This window comes from Rhopalosiphum maidis, chromosome 2 (assembly GCF_003676215.2).
Source record: "Rhopalosiphum maidis isolate BTI-1 chromosome 2, ASM367621v3, whole genome shotgun sequence".
Lineage (NCBI taxonomy): Eukaryota > Metazoa > Arthropoda > Insecta > Hemiptera > Aphididae > Rhopalosiphum > Rhopalosiphum maidis.
Genome location: NC_040878.1, coordinates 60,116,988 through 60,131,868, shown reverse-complemented (window position 1 = coordinate 60,131,868; position 14,881 = coordinate 60,116,988). Strand labels below are relative to the sequence as shown.

Genomic DNA, 14,881 nt, shown 5'->3' with positions numbered 1-14,881 from the left:
AATGAAGCGACGACGATTGAAAAAGTCGCAACTGAAAGTGGAAAGGTCTAAGCGATTTACTATAATCTTTTACGACTCGTCATTCGCCATCGACTGTGAATGGTAGTGACGTGAAGGCTTGCGCACCGTGGGGGTGGTCCACGAAATCGTCTGGTATACATTCATATATGTATACATGAACATTATGATATTATGATAATATTATATCGAAATAACGGAATCATCTGGCGAGAAGGCCAGAACGGCGCTAGAAAAACGAAACAGAGTTTCCCGCGAAAACGCTTCGGCGGGACATCGGACGGATATGTCTCTCGGCGGTGGCCCTGGGCGTGCGCACGAACGCCGGAGAAACCATTTCGCCAGGGGCTCAGCACTACTCCAGTCGATCACTGAGGTGGCGCGTGTGATCGTCGTGCGTTGCCCAAGAGTCGCACTGTTATGTATGTGCGTATAATATATTATAAATAATATGTATACATAAAATATAATATGTAAACAGCCAATGAGAGGCATATGCTATATTATTATAGTTCGGTATCGCGAAAAAAAATCCCAAGCGCGGCAGTTTAAAAATCCGTTATTATACGTATCCGCTATAATACGTAAATATAACAGTTGGAAAAAAGTTTTCGAAAAACTTTAACTCTTCACGCGGAACAGTATCATCCGCCGTATAACAGGTACCCGCGTAATGACATTATCGTGATCGTCGTGCCATATCATATTATTGTATACCGTCATTGGAAGAATTCCCGTACACATATTATAGTCGTCGTAAAGCGTTATACTTACACTTGCCGGTTCTGCGATTGAGCTGATTTTTAATCTGTGAGTATAAACATATATATACGTCATCCATGCACAATATTAATATCGTAATGATATCAATTGTAGACATAAAAACATTAATATTTATCATGACAGCAGACTCGTAGGGCACGTAAGTAAGTACTTTGCGTGTATATAATACGCGTTTCAGGTATAATTTAATACATCGTTTCTGCGTATTCTGTATTAGAGGATTACATTGCTGCATTGAGGGCGATATTTTTGTTTATTTTACTTTAATTAAATATGTTTCACCGCACAAACTTGTTAGGAACACTTATGATAAGTATTTCAAACATTACAACCAGCAATTGAATTTGGAATACGCACATTTGAGTATTTTTTTTCTTAATGCATTCACATAATATTTTGCAAGTTAACATACTTTTTTTTAAATAGTTTGTAAAAATATTTTTTCTACCGTAATATTTATTATTTAGCAACTAAGTGATTTTTTCTCAATTATATATACAGATTAAAGGTATTATTGGTTAAGAATTTATATTGTGTGTATAAAATTATTTGTTGAACAGGACAATTTTAAAAAGTTAAATACGAAAAAAAATTATTCTTTTTATAAGTTATAAGAAAAAATAAAAAAAATAATAATATCATAAAACTATTTTTTCATTTCAAACAATTAAATAAATATCTTGCAAACTAAAAGTTTTCGAAATATCCCAGCATAAAGGTAGATACCAAAATTGTTTTTTAAATATAAGACATTGAATTAAAAAAATTGAACACTATTATATTATATTCCAGTACGTATTATTTTTTCCACATATTTTTATTTAAATTTGCTTAACTGATATTGTAAAATATAGGCACAAGTATTATAGCAGTAAAACACAAATCTTTATAGTAAGTAAATATAATATAAAATATAGTTTTAGACAATCAATAACACTATAAATATAATTTCTTAGAAATAATAAATAATGTATACATTATCAAGTTATAATAAACTAATTTATTATTATCGTATTATTAACTGAAGTTATATATTATACTGAAATAATGTACTTTAATACAAAAAAAAAAAAAAATATCTTATACATGTATTTAAAGTTATAATTTTATAAATTATAATTATCTTAATTTTCAGTTAAAAGTAAAACTAATAATATTTAAAAAAAAAAACGAATAAACTTTAAATATTTCGAAGTAAAAAAATGTTAGTAATATAACATTAATTTTATCGTCGTTATTTAAAAAAATTAAAATTCATATCAAAGTCTAAAAAAGTAAAAAAATTATAAAAATCTTAGTGCACACTGCACATACACTATTAATACAATTATAAATAATATTATTTAAACATATTAAATTATTATACTATTAGTCAAACATAAATTAATTATGTACACAAATATAAGGTCAATTTAAAAATTTAGTTGATAAAATATATTTTTTGAGATTGTCATTAAGGATTGCACATGTTTCAATGATCCTCAAGAAACTATTCAATTGTACATCGTCATCAAAATACACTCTTGTCTAGTACTCAACTGTCTCGTTGCCCTTTATTCTCAAACACACTTTGGACCATGTATAAAAATGTGCTCTGTTATTTAATTTTTATCAAACTAGATTTTTAGAATAATATATTATTAACAAAATATAATTAGGTGTATTTGGTAACTGCAGGTAGAAATAATTGTATATGACATATGTATATTTTAATAAATAATCAAATATCAAATAATTCAATTAGGTAAGTATATTATCAAAGATGTAAAATATTATCCAACTGAAATAAAAATATTTTGTTCTTTTTCGTTTGTTTACAAAAAATATACTTAAGAATAAATTTAATTAGGTTTATCAATGCAGTTTTTTTTAGAATTAGTAGTTATTATAAAAATTGTAAAACGATAATATTTAAAAATGAGAGAAAAACTTGAATGTAATTTACGGCAAAGCCATTAGTTTGAACAAAATTTATTTTGGTTATTTCATTGTAATTCGGATATAAAAAATTCATGACACTTGACATTTTAACGAATTATTTAAATGAGTATGGTATTGACGTGATATATTTTTTAAACAAAATGTTCAATTACTAAAATGTCAATTTTTTTTTAATTTTCACCGTATTTATTTTATAAAATTTGCAATTAAAGTTTTAAATACCTTGAGTTTAACATGATCTATAATGACTACAATAGCAACTACACAACGCGTCAGCTTAAAAATATTTATAAAAAAAATCATTATTAAAAATGTTTGAATATATTTAAAGTTTTAAAATTGCCCTATTAAATATATATAGTTTATAGTATAAATAGAAATAAAAATCGATAAGTTTTAAACCATACAACATATTATTACACATTGTAAAATAAATTTCCTCAGAAAAAACCAAATTTAAATGCATTTTTTGCAGCGGCCATTTCTTATTTTTGATGAAAATATTAAAAAGTATCAAATTTATACTTAACAATCAAATAAAAGTTTTATCAAAATAAATAATTTAGGCTCCTTTAAAATTCAATTACATTATATACATATTACATATTTTTTTAATTGTTCCTTTAAGTAATAAAAAATGAAATTTGCAAATAAGCAATCACACAAAGAAGTAAATCTTCAGAAACTTTAAGCTAGAAAAAATATATATTTTTTAATTATTGAATATACCGATAAAAAGAAAAAACTGACCATAGTTTTGGTCTGTATCTTATGAAAAAACGGAAAGTAACGCCATTCATTTTCACGGTAATAGAAAAATAATAAAATATTATTTAAGATACCTACCGATTTTTGATTTATATTAAGACATTGTTTTATAGCTGTTATAAGTTATTATTCACTGTCGTATATTTATTGGAAATTTATTTTTATTTTTATTCTTTGACATTATAATAATACGTTACTCGTTTTTTCATGATTTTTCGTAACTTTATCTCTCTCTCTCTCTCTATATATATATATATATATATATATAAATATTATATTGTCTGAATTGTCTAAATTAGTTTCATACATTCTGACCAATTTATCAGCTAAATAGTAGCGCACCAAAATGTCATTTTGGCAAAACGTCCACGCTAAATCGTCCACCCTGAAACGTTCTAAATACTTACGATACTATTGGTTATGACACAGAGAAGATTAAATATAAAAAAATAATAAATCATTAGAGTTAAATGCAATCATTCTATCGATGACCACTACCACAAAATATGTTAAAAGCTAGGTATTAAATTTCGTTTTAACACAAACTTACTATAAAAAAAAAAAACATTTTAACGTTCTGCCTACCCCTATTGTTAGTATACATATAATACTGCACATAATAGAATATTGATCGGGGCTACGTCACGGCATTGTATTATTAATTTTATTCCGGTAAATTAAATACAATATTTTCAATTTTGGCAAGTGGCAGCTAATATCTATCCAAATTCCAAATCCCGTTCAAAATTAAATGAGTAAATTTATAGGTCAAGTTAATATTTTCAACAAATAGTAAAAAAAAAAAAAATCTTCAACAGTTTTAGAAATATATTACCTAGTAGGTGAGTGAAAACATTTTTCAACGTTCATTATGGAATAAAAAATATTAGAATACAATAACAAACAAAATTAATTTAATTTTAAGCAAACACGTTTATTTATTTTTCAAGAACTCAATTGGGTAAATTTGTCTTTTCAGTAAAATATTTAAGTATATAAATATATACTTAATACTAAATTAACTTAATCAAATTAATGAAATATCGAAGTAATCGACTGATTTTAAAATTTAATGAGTAATACGTAGCAGTGTTGATGCAATAGCTATGTAGTAAGTATAGTTCATTAAATATTAATTAAAACAATATGTAAACTGCAAAGTGAACTAGAATTTATAATTGAAGTAATTTGAGAAAAGTACATAATAAATACAATTTTAATTATTTTTATTCAAAATTGACCATAATAATTATCATAATTATATTATAACTATAAATAAAAATAGCTACTATTTTTTTCTGAAATATAATCTTTAATAAGTTTTGATAACATTAAATTGTGTTTATATTAATGGAAAAGAAATTAAGACGCTTCTTTAAATCTTATATGTACGTATAATACGTAAAACTATTTAATAATATATTTTTTCTACCCTTAAGAGAGAGTCAACCGATGCTCCCCTTAAGAATGTGAATTATTTTAATATGCAATAAATTATTCGTAACTCGAATATTGTAAAACGAACAAAACAACAAAAAAAAAAAAAAAAAAATTGCTTTGTTCAAAATGTAATATCATTAAAACGATTATTTTCAATGCAAGCAACGAGTAAATTTCCGATGCATTTAGAATATTCATCCAATGATGTTTAAGTTGACGTGAAACTAAATCGTTTACAACACATTGATGTTTGCCATAGGTGCCCACAACAGTGTACACGTTATAGATTATTATAACGTACAGCTCGTGCGAGTATAAGCATTTTTATAATAATCGATGTCTCTGCTTATTATTAAATATATATATATATATATATATATATATAATCATACTTGATGTTATAAACGAACTGAGTAATGTTTTATTTACGTAATAATATTCCCGTTTGGGTCTCAGCGTTGCTAATGTCAGTCATCACTATATTATGTGGGATGATCAATTTAAAAATAATTTCATAACGTTGTTATGCGAGTGAATAATAGAGGACCATTTGCCGGAATATGTTTATGCTTTTACAAAAATCGTATCCAATTTGCCGAGCGATTCGTATTGTATTCTTGATATTCCGGCCGCGTTCGTCCGTAGCTATTTGTTTTCCATTTTCGGTTGATATCCGCGTATCTTTCACTAAATCTTCTCTACGTGCAGGACAATATTCAAAACGTCCCCGGTCCGGGCCATTATTGCAGTTAGAATATAATGTATGATATTATAAGCGTATTAAATTAATATGCGAATGGGTCTATCATTATACGACGTGTACTACCGATTTAATATTATGTTAAAACAAAGTATATACATATTATGTTGAACGTGTTTTGTCCGAATATTTTTCACCGTAGATACTGCTAATTTTAAATCCTTTCCATTTATAGAATAATTCACCAGATATACACACATTACACACCCTTACTTTTTTCAGTTTATGTTTTTAGAAATTTTTAAATAATTATACTTAAAAACTATGTTTTTAATTATTTTATTTCGATTTTTAAGGTTCCTCGAGGAAAAGTGATATAATTTTCTTTTTTTTTTTAAGATGAGAACATTAAGCACTAACCCTTTTTACTGTAAATTATAAAGTTCATGTTTCATATAAAATTATTAAAAATATATCATATTCTTTATAACTTATCGCCAAAGATGTAAATTCAGAAATTACAGTCAACAAAGAGTTAATAACTATAACAATATTTCCGATCAAATTTGGCTGTGTAAAATACTGACTAGGAAATAACATAATGCGGCCTTAATTGATAAGAATGTTTATGAATTTGCTTGCGAATTATAAATCTAAACAGACATATTTTGTAAAATCAGGTAATTATAAATTGTATCCCATTTTTAATAATTTGTGTAAATCGTGACCTAAATTTTTGATAATATGTTGAGATTTTTTTTTGAAAAATCAATAAATTCCTTCCATTTTTCAGACTTAGGAGTTAAGAATTAGAATATAATTATATTTATGTTTATATCGTTAAAATATTGGTTTTATTGTTAATGATAAAAAAAAATGTATTATTATAAATAATTAATTAAGTATAACCATTAATAACTTCTATGAATGTACGATAATTCCCGCATAACATCTACTTTTTGTTTGCAATTTAATTTTTATCTTATATAAAATTATGTATCTTTTTCTATTATTATATTTGGTGTTTTTGAACTAAATATATGTATAGCATCAAATTTAATTTCTCGAATGAAGCACTCAGGGTTATATGATTTTGGCACTTTTGTACAAAATATTTATTTTTTTCTTATCTCGTTTTGACGCTTATGTCTTCCACCGGAATACATCTATATAGTACATACTAAATAACAATGTAAATCACGATAACAGACAACATATTTCTACACAAGCATGCGCACTAACGCGTTATAATAATATAATGGTTACTTATAGTTGACCGATTTTTCTATGCATTATGAATTATCATTTAATGTTATATTTAAGGTTATATTCCTTAAAAATAGGTTCACAAAACTATAATATATGCAATTTATAATTTATACTTATAAAATATTACAAATTAAAGTATGATGAAAGATTAATATTGTTACTTCAGTTTTAAAATTGACTTAGGTGCTTATACATTTTATATCCATAATCTAAATTGATATACATTATATATACTTACATACAGTAAAATAACTCAATTACTACTTATTCAAATTTCAATTTAGATGAGTACATAATTAATTCCTACAAAATCACGTGATTAATAGGAAAAGGGGAATATTGATTTGAAAAAAGGTTTGTGTTGCCATCACATTCTTTGAACGGTATACTAAATCTAAATAATATAAAACATGATAATTAAATACTTTTAAAAGTTGTAAAAGATATTATTAGTATGAATTAATTATTAGATGAAAAATAGGGATGAACGTGCTTGTTGAATCACCCTGTATACGTGTAATAAATATTAAAATATCATGTAAATATATGAAAAGTTGACTTATGGTCTATGGACTGCCGGCCGTCACCACCGCATTGTGGCCATTCTGTAGTATTGGAGATTATCTAAGAATATTTCGAGTTCTTATAAAAATGGCGAACGGTGGAATATGTTACAAAAGGCAAAGAACGTTTTCATCACAATATCCACAAGTGCAATATGTCGAGGGCGCGCGTAATAAATGTGGTACAGCTTATTTCGTGAAAAATATCAAATACATATCTCATACATATGTGCACAATTTTTATTTCATTTCTTCTTGTTTATTGCGCAAACTGTTATGTACAACAACGAATATAATAATATTATGTTGTTATACGTGTGTTATACGTTCTTTTTGAACGTGTACGTGGCATAGGTATTCATTAAATGGTTAAATTATAGGTTAAGCGCACGACAGTGATGGCTATTTAGGGAGGGGGAAAGGAACAATAAATTTAATGATCAAAAATAATTAAATTTTCGTACATAAAGTCTAGGGTGCATTAAATCCAGTTGTGTGTATCGATTTTCATAAGGGCCAATGAAATCATTTTTATGTACAATATGGTTTCAGTTCATGTATATAGCTACTTGAAAACACTGACATCGAGACGGCCTTTCGTCATGACTCTGAACCGAGATTTATCTAAAACCAATTAAGTAATATAGGTACGGTGTAGTTTAATATAATCTTAGATATTAATTCTAGTGTTTACCGTTCTGTGTTGATACCAGCACAAACATCGAGGACGTAAGTTCGTAAAAAATAAAAAAAAAAAGAACATGGTTTTGGGATGTAATTCGCGTAAAAACACTGTAAACTTTAGATATCCTATTAACACACGTGTCACCGCACTGTGTCTCATTTGTCAAGATTTTTTTTTTATCATTACAAATATCTTAGATATTTTTCATCGCTTATCGACACATGTCTAAAATCCCACTGAAAAATAAAATAATAAATTGTCATACACACTAACAAAATATCATGTTATAAACATTAAAAATGTCTAACTACCAAAAATAATATTACAATCACTTTCGTGTCATAAGATGATTCGTAATTATTATGTATTAGAATAAATTAAAAATTTAATCTTTTAAAAAATATATATATTTATTATTAATACTTTGAGCTTCTAGAAATATCTTTAATTAATATTATAACGTTTATTCTGTTGCATTCACAGAATAAACGCCAATCGCATACAATGAAATACGTAAAGCAATGTTCTCTACTAATAGAGGTTAATTGTCGGTAACATATTTTTGATTTAATCACAATAGTTTGGTGTACAGTTACTTAATCATTTGCTCAATAAAATAAATAAAATCGTCAAAAGAATAAAGCAATAGTTTCAAAAACGGCAGGTTATTTGGCCTCTATAATCGAAAACCCTTTGACGTAGTTTAATTTAAATGCCAACCGTTAAATTAAGTTGATGAAAATATCCACAAGTCAGGTAGTAGAACTTAAAATTTAAATTCTAAACTTTGTCCTCGGTTTGTCATATATATATATGCCGTATATTCGTACTGTAAAATATCTTATATAATAATATGAAATATTCGAGATATTAAAAGATTTAAAACCATGATAAATAAGATTTAAACATTGATACAATTGTTAAAACAGTTAATATTATAAATATGATTTCGTGGATTATGGATAATTTTAAATCTAAAATTAAACCAATCCGCTACAAGACATATTTCTATGACGGTTTTAATTGACATAACTAATAACTTTTATGAAAGCGAAAAAATTCAAAATTATTTAACTTCATTAAAATTCAAACTAGTTTATATAATTTTTTGTTTTAATACAATAATTGATCATTCAATATAATTAAAACATTTGAAAAAACAATATTGGCATAATATTTCTAAGATTAATAAAAATTATAATCAAGTACAATATTATCATAGTAATAATTAACAGTCACCGACTATGGTTTTATTACGAAATTTAAAACTGATATGTCCGTTTGAAATAATAGATAATTGTTTAGGTCAATTATCAAAAAAAAAAAAAAATAAATAAATACAATAAAAATAAATAAACAATAAAAATATAGGTCCATTAGCAAATCCTGTATAGTTATTGGAGTTGATAAAAAAAATAAAAAGTAAATGCTTATTTTTTACCCATCCAAAGGGGTATCACGTTAATTGTTCGCAGAAAATAATTTGTGTGACAGTTGCTCGCGTGACAATTATTCGCAGGAATATTATTCGAATAAGAAAATAATAATTGTTTGCGCATAAATTGTTCGTAAAAAAAAAAAAAAAATAAGACTTGATAATCATGTAACGTATTTTGTTATCTATACGACAGTGATTAAATAACATACTACATTAGGTAGTTAGGTAGTCGCAGAAGCCAAAGAATAGATCCTCATTTGTGTATGGAATTTTTATGATTTAGTAGCAGCAGCCGGCAGGCCATCCGCGTACTAATAATTCGGCTGAGGGATGGCACAATTGTTTTTTGTCTACACTTAGTTCATCCAAACATCTATCAATATGGGGATTTATACATGCACTCCAAAAAAAAAAGAAAGTATTAACACTTCAAAAGTTCAGCAGTATGTTGCGGGTCAAGAACCACCATTAAAAAAAAATGTATCAATATAAAAGTTAAAATTAAAAAAAAAAAAATAGGTGCAGATTATAAAAACCGTGCAACAATTCATTATCTTCGAGGTGTTGCATACGGCAATTTTCAATTGCAAATATAAAAACTGTGTACTTTCATATTGCCATCCACAAACGTGGAAAAATACTTAACTACACTGTAATTTATTTTTTGTGTATTATTATGTATATTAATCAATTAAAAAAAATAAAAAAAAAAATACAATAATAAAAAATATTTTAATTTTATGCGAACCTATTTTGAATTAACAATATATCGAACATGCAAACAATGTATGCACGAACAATTTTCGTATTCGAACAATTTCCACGTGAACATTAGACGCGCGAGAAACTGTCGCGCGAACTATTTTCAGCGAACAATTGACGCATATCCGTGCAAGGATAGGTAGGTACAACGATGGAATAATGATGAAAACAAAACTGTTCGATGAACACTATCCGCGTCGGCATCGTTTGGTCGAAGGGTAACAGGGGGTTGAATACACAATAAAAATAGCCTACTTACAGCCGAGTAATATCGCACAATAATAACCGGTATCGTGTCTACCTCTTGGCCGTGGTTATTAAAATGTAATTATCGACGAAAAACTCGTCTATTGCGTTGGAGTGGAACTTTTGACCGCGTCGTGTTTTATAAATACGTCGGGTGGATGTATGCGCGGCGATCGTGATTTATAGTTTGTCGGGGCTTTTCGTGACTCTGAATTAAGAAGTGTATTGTCCACGGTAAAGAGAAATAAAAAATTAAAGAGAAAAGAGATACAAGATAAGAGATAAAAAAAAAAATAAAAACGTCGAAAGGACAAAAAAAAAATTAAAAAAGACTATATCGTGGATAAAAAAAATCCTATTGTTTCGCACACGCGAACGATACACGAGGAATAGATTTATGTCGGTCGCGGTCGATTGGCGATGGGGCGCGGGTGGAGAAGGGTTGAGTTTGAGATGCGAAAGACTCGAGAGCGGTCTTTTACGTCGGCACAATAGGCGCGCGGCGTGTAAATACTGCGTAAAACTTTTTCGTCACCTCTTTAAAAGCGATCTCGACAGCATTACAAATATGTAATCCCTTTTGATTGCACCACAGGTACCTATATAATATACGGAGAAGAAAACAAACCGAATGAAATATAAAAGTGAAATTCGCACGGGGCTTACGGCCGTATGTGCTCGTATTTTATTGTAACACGATCGCCATATGCTAACTCAAACATATTATAGACCATAATAATTAGGGCTATAGAACTATAATAATGCCCTAAAAAACCTTGAACATTTAATTAAAAGCTTTTATACCTTAAAAATTAAGAATAATGCACCTATAAAATGCACCTGCATTTTTATTAAATAATTTTTGAACCTACAAATATGTTTTTATTAAATTTAAAATAAGTTCTTTGACTTTTAATCTGAAAAATATACCTTCTCATTAAATTGGCCGTTACTACTCTTTATCTCATTTTTTACGTTATAAAGATTAAATAATTAAGATTAAACTATATTTAAATAGCTAAAAACCTTGTTATTACGATATTCATTTTTTTATTAGAATACATTTTAAAAAATATGAATTTTAAAGTTAAATATCTTAAAAAACATAAAATTACTTGGGTACCTAAAAAAAAAAATTAAATAAAAAAATTTTCCTAGTTATTATTCAAAAATACACTAATAGTATTATATATTATAAGACGAGTATAGTTTAACTAATTTTAGAAAACAACGCAAATGCATCAAAATCTCAGTTTTAATAATTATCTTTTTAATGCCGTTCTTATTACAATAACTAAATACGTAAACTGTATAAATCATATTGTGCATATTTATGTATAGGTATAGTGTATATATTATAATTTCGTACGTCGGTATCTTTAAAAAAATTCCAATTCAATTATACGTTGATCAAACACATTGGATTTTCATTTGAAAAATGAGTCCTAGAATTTGACAAATGAGGTACAAAAATTCGATTTCAATTTATTTGTCCATGAGTAATTATTTGAAGTATACAGTTTTCTAAAAATAAATGTTCATGCATCAACAAAAAAGGCACAATCCAAAAAAAAAAAATAAAATGTTACAGTCCAACTTACATTCTTGAGATAAATCTGCAGTTCAAGGAACAGCAATAAAGAATTTTTAAGAAATATTTAAAAACAAAGTTGAACGAGACGTTTCAAAATACGGGTTAAAACAAATGTATGTACCTGTAGAATTTAATATGTGATACCGAAGCGTTTATTCCTTCAACAGCTCGACGATATAAATACGTGATTATATTTATATAGCTCATTCCAATACATATTTAAAAAACTTTAAATGCCAATGTGAGTTCCTTTATGTAAATAATATTAGAATTGAATGTTCTATCAACGTTATTTGAAAAAAAAAAAATAGTGAACAATCCAAAATTTCAAAAACAGAAATAAAATTCTTATTAATTCTAAAAGTCCAAACTAACATAATATATTATATGAACAAGTTTTCGATTGAGTTTCGGCGAACTACGTATAACGAATTTCTATACGACAATAATCGAGGACAGCGAGGTGGCGTATACATGAATATTATATTAAATTATCGTATCGAACGTACGCGACGCCTTTTTTCCCGATAGAATTTCATTATATCGTTACGGCCTTTCAAGACCCAACAGCAACTGGAGTATTGATAGTTATGGGACTTTTTTTTCTCCAATGGCAAATCGAATTACAACACTTTGTGAACTGACCATTTACAATAATATTGTGTCTTGTTATTTTTTTCTACCACCATTTCTTAATATTGAGATTAATAAACGCCAGTTACGTACGTATTATGCGCCTATTAAAATGACAATATTGCATGTACATGTGTCTAAGTAACGAGGTGCAAATTCAATAATAATTATTGTATACCACATACACAGTAATGATGGAAAATTATTATGGTAATTCGGTACTAAACGGTTTTAAGGAGTTCAGTTCAGGCTATTTTCTAAGTTCTATGCTAGTTATGTGAACGTGTGCTTAGTAACAACTAGTAATCGATTGTGTGTGTGTGTGTGTGTGTGTGTGTGTGTGTGTGTGTGTGTGTGTGTGTGTGTTTGAATGAGTGTGACTATGATGTAAAAGATATTATATCGGAGTGCTGTCACTCGTGCATAATACATACATGACACCGATCTGTGACCGACAAATTTAATATAAATTATTGTTCAATAAAACCGTGAAATTGCTGTCCATCGTGCCGAAAAATAGAGTTAACGATTAGAAATTTGAAAAAAAATATTTGTTATGACTTTATGAGGTTTACTTGATGTCGATTATTCCAGTAATTTTATTTTATTTTTTTATCGACGTATAATAATAATAATGATGTTTGTTTTAAATTTCTATATTTTAATATCAAATTAAAGGAAAGATAAGAGTTAAGATTTGAAAAGAGTGGTATAATATAATTTATATCGATACATTTCATCATTATGTCAAATATATTTTCAGAAGTTTTATCTTAGAAAATCATAGTTTTTTTCAAAATCCGGTCGATATTGAATTTCTCTTAGGAAAAAAAATGCTCAATAAAAACCACAATAATTCCGGTTGAAATTTTAATGCAGGAACCTCATATAAATCGGTTAGTGTCAACCTTCCAAAGAATATAAAATATGTATGGATCGAGAGGTCTTAAATTTACAAGACAGTCGGTAGTATGTTGCGTTACTTACAACTCACAAGCTCGTTGATGGCGCGTTGCCACTCGGCATACGTTTTATGTAAACATTTCAATCGAATATTTTGAATATTACGGTATACGTGAAGTTTGACCACAGTTACTCGGTTTTTTGTTTTTTTTCTTACTTACAATACAGTTGTGCGATTCGCAATAGTGGCCCATGGGGCCGAACACTAAAGATGTGGACACAAGTATTTTACTGTTCATTATTAATACTTGTTTATATACAAATTATGGGCGATTTAAAAGATAATTTGGTGTATACGCACAGAGGTAAACACTGTGTCCATTATGCTGCATTGGATGCTATACCGAGTTTTAATCTTTGTTGAATAGTTATAATATTGTAATATATTATTATTATTATTATTATTATTATTAATATATTATTATATTATACGGTCGTCGCAGCGTAGTTTTCGAGAATGATAATAACGAAACCAACGGCCCCTCTTAACCGCACCGCATATTATTATACAGAACGATTCAGTCAGTGCGTATGACAATATTAAATATTTGGTTCCGGTGTTTTATGTCGTTTAAAACGGTTATTGTTTTTACGGCAAAATCATTTATTATATTATGATGCTAAATAAATACCGCTTTTATGTTCAGAATTGAATATAAATCATTTTGAAATATAACGTGTGCAAATGGTTCTAATTTATTTGATTTGGTTTTTTTTTTTTTTTTTTGGTAAATCACACTGACCAGATTGTGTGTGAAATAATTGAACAGTTATAATATATTACTACATGAAGCGAAACTTTTTGTTACATCTGTAAAATAAACACAAAACAATTGTTATATGTATAATTGGAATACGTATACATAACGGTGATTCTTTTAAATGACTGAAATTGTGTACAAAATATTTCCAAAATATATTTATACTTTTCAATAATATAATTAATTTACTTTTAAAATAATTATCTAATGTGATATAATATTAATATTAAATCTATTTCAAAGTGTATAGTGTATTATTTATAGATCCAAATGAATGAAAATGTATTAACACTAATTTACATGCATTATACAAATGA

At 27.3% G+C, this 14,881-nt stretch overlaps 1 protein-coding gene across 1 annotated transcript in view; it reads left to right on the top strand.

Annotated features, from left to right (window-relative positions):
- The first annotated feature begins 433 nt into the window (after positions 1-433).
- LOC113551199 (octopamine receptor beta-1R-like) overlaps positions 434-14,881 on the top strand; it is a 113,959-nt gene continuing 99,511 nt past the window's right edge. The window contains exon 1 of the mRNA XM_026953303.1: positions 434-828. The gene's annotated coding sequence lies outside the window, so the exon portion shown is untranslated. The remainder of the gene's footprint in view (positions 829-14,881) is intronic.